Genomic DNA, 3905 nt, shown 5'->3' with positions numbered 1-3905 from the left:
CAGAACGTCGCATTGTGATGAGATGATCAATGTTATTCACGTCACCTGTCAGTGGATTTAATGTTGTGGCTGATCGGTGTATGATGAGAACAAGGAATTGTATCCAACAGTATACAGTAGTTAAAATTGGTAGTAATGCTTTATCTTACAGGTCCCGTTATTACCTCCGCCGAGGAAGTTATGTTTTCACCTGTGTGTTTGTTTGTTAGCAGGATTACACAAAAACTACTGACCGGATTTCCACAAAACTTGGATGGGGAATGTTTCGCAGCCCAGAACACACCCCATGAACTTTGTGTTGGATCCAGGAATTTTTTCGCACTTTCTTTAACATTGCGAGATAGGACTTTAAAAAAAAAAAAGAAAAAAAAAAAAAAAGATTTCCGTTAATTTCTCAGTTAACGTTGCATGGGCCTTGATGAAAAAAATTGTTGTATTAAGATGGCTGGTGTCTATGAGTGAGTAGATAAAGGGACTGTTGGGCCTTGGTGAAGGTATGTGCTGAGGGCCATTGTAGGTTTCTCATAATTTTATTGGAATTTCTTGTGAAGATCTATGTACTGTTATTTAGTGCAAATTATCATGACAGTCATTTGTGTTTAGTTAATTATTTTGGGTTTGTAAAGAGTTGCTGATTGGTCGTGGAATTTTGATGAGGAAAACCTGGATTACACTAGCAGTTCATTAAAATGTATTAACTGTAATTGAGTACTAATTGAACACTCATTGTTCATTTTCCATATACAGTCATTCTTAGACCTTTCGATGAACTTTCAGATGATTTTACAGGAACAGGTAATGACAGCTAACAGTTTTCTCCAGCGCTTTCCCTTTTTTTCTCTCCAGCAAGTCAGTGGGTGAGAAACCCGACAAGGGTGTGCCTGAACACATACTAAAATCTGCCTCAGATGGAGTCAGGAGGGGAACGGCTGAACTCTGCCATGTGACATTGAGCACAGATACTGCGAGAAATTAGAACAAGGATTAAGACAGCTGCCTTGTGTTTGCTCACAGCAGTCAGACAGGCTTCAATGCACAGCAAGAGGATGTCTTGACTGAGAGGGCAGAATGTATTTTGGACTCACTCTGCACTAGACACTAAGCATCTGACAGGTTAGGTTGGCAAGTTAGACCTAGGAATTGGTTACCAGTGTATATCAGTATTTTTATATACACTGTATGTATTCAGGTAGTATTTTTACTTTAACCTTACAGCTGAGTACAAGATCAAACACCTGCACTCATGGGATGACTCCCCTGTATTTTCTTGATAATACTTTTACTTACGTCAGATTTTTATGCAGTTCTTTTACTTGTAATGTAGTATTTTTTACAGTGTGGTATTGCTTCTTTCACTTAAAGCATTATTATGTAGAGATCGGCATTTTGTGCAATGTGGCGCCCCCCACTGCCTTTAAGTGCAACACCACTGTCTTAAAAACAAATCCCAGGTCTGTAACAGTTTGTCAGACGTAATGTAGGTGCTAACTACAATCAAAACTCATTACATCATAACAGTGTCATGTGTTGAAAACTTGTATGTTGCAGTAAACATGTATGTAACACTGTGATCCTACCCTCTCACTGAAGTTACATAGAGCAGAAACAAGTGAAAGGGGGCGGAGTGGCTGAGACAGAGACACCATTCACCCTGTTACAAAACACTATACCATCAACATGATTCTGAAGCTGTTATTTTAAGGTAAAAAGTTACATAATGTTGCTTTAAGTCAGTAATATGAATACCTTCTTCAATACTGATTCCTGGTAGGATCTGTAGTTCTATATGTGAAGATTGCTTTCAGGGAGCTTTGCTGGTCTTCTCTCGTTGCATCTGAAAACTGCATTCACAGTGTCACAGCAAAAATGACAGTCACAGAAATCAAATAAAGAGCTTCTGGAATAGATTGTCACTGATATTTCTCATGATTTTTGATCCACTCTCTTCACACAGTCCTCTTTTTGGATCTTTGAATAATTTGTGAGTATTAAATCAAAATGGCTGACTTGCGGATTAAGACAGATTGAGAGTCGCTTCTGCACCAATTCAAGTGTAATGAGAAACTATATCTGAGGCAGCTAGTTTAACTAGGCTGTGGGTGCACACTGTGTTATGTTGTATGCATGTGAGAGGATGTGAGCATAATCATATATATTGCCATACAGTTTTCTATGAAGCTGTACGTGAAGGAGAGCCAGTCTAATGAGGAGCAAGATAAACTGTGACAGGGAAACAGCTTTCCTCATCAAAACCTCAAACCAGCTGCCGAGGCTTGTTCCCTGTCCTGTTTATTAATAATCCCTCTTTCCCTTATGCACTGGACTGTAAGTCATAAATGAAATATGAGTACCTGCCTAATAGAGGCTCTCAAATAGGTTGCCAAAAATCGCTTCCAAAAAGGATGCTTGTGCTTTTTAAGGAGAGTAGGGAACCCATCGCTCTTTCCTTTTTGTTGCTGACTTGGACATCTGACAGGAGTGCACAGAAGCAAGTTCAGTCTATTTTCTATCCAGCAGGAATACGTTAAACAAGTAGAGTTGTTTGATGATGGACCACCTCTATATATTGTTGTTTGTTGGATCAAACTTGAGGGAGGTTTCGAAACCTAATAATGTTTCTTGGTACTGAGGGAAATGTCTCTGAGTAACAAAACCTGCCAAGTACTGATATGATACGAGTATGATTTGTTGAAGTTGTTTAATGCCGCTGGACTGATGATTTCTTTGTGAAGGACTTGGGTCGGATATTCCCGTGACTGAGTGCCTCGTCTCAGTGCCTCTCTCCGCTAACAGCGAGCAACAGTAGCTCACATTAGTTTAGAAATGGAGTCCGCTAACATAAACTAACGAGCGGCCTCCAGCACAACACAGAGGACCCACAGAGCCCCTTTAGATCTAAACATTGGCAATTTTTGACCGTTCCATTTCCGTTAAATTCTTGAATGGTTTCTTGTGTACAGAGAACGTTTCAAGATTTTAAAACAGTGCTCCACCGATGCTACATTGCACTGCTATAACATTTCCTCACTCATGATGGGCAGTTTTAAGATCACGTGATGCTTTAGAACCATCATTATCATCTTTTTTATTCTATACAATCTTCCACCTTGTCAAAACCTGGTGCCTACATTACCCACAATGCAACTCAACTGCTGATCATTTTGTGGGAGATTCATATGCAATCGTGTTCCCCAACACTTGTGAAGAGACTTTGATATGTACATTTAGTGTTTTCTCCTAAAGACACAGAAAAAATACTCTGTAGTGAGTAATAATTCATGTTTTATACACAGTAAGTCACAGTACCTCATTAAGGTTTGTTAAATTTAACTGAATACAAGATGTCTCCAACTAACTCCATTCTAAGTATATGTGCACTTTCAACATCACGCTAGTGTAAGTTAAATATTCTACCATGATTGGCTTCCAACTTAGTTGTGATGTCACAAAGTCCTGCTCATATGTTCAGCTGTTACAATCAGATTCATGGTGATTCCCTTTCTGTAGATTAATGTGAAAACTCTGCACAGACATCATCCTGCACAGTGAAGCTCAGATATCAGTGAAGGAAGAATAAGCAAAACAAAAGTTTTTGAATGGAGGGGGACTTTAAATTAGAAAACAATTGGCTTGTTTTGTTAAATGAAAAAAGGGGTTTTGTAGAAGTACTATTGTTAGTACTATGTAACATCTTCAAACGATGTAAAGACCTGTTTAAAAATCATTCATGTATCACTTTTCAGTGTTTCTATAACCCACTGAGTTTACTCTTTGCTATGCACTCAGGCTTAATGGGTTTCAGAAAGCCTGTGCTAATGCTACACGCTGAACTCTATATCATGTCACACCATACAAGCCCCGTACCTGAAAATGACTGACCATACAACAAAAACTACAATACAGTA

The sequence above is a fragment of the Pagrus pagrus genome (assembly GCF_965226575.1).
Source record: "Pagrus pagrus genome assembly, chromosome: 14".
Taxonomy (NCBI): domain Eukaryota; kingdom Metazoa; phylum Chordata; class Actinopteri; order Spariformes; family Sparidae; genus Pagrus; species Pagrus pagrus.
The sequence above is the reverse complement of the archived record's forward strand: the minus strand, read 5'-3'. Positions refer to the sequence as shown.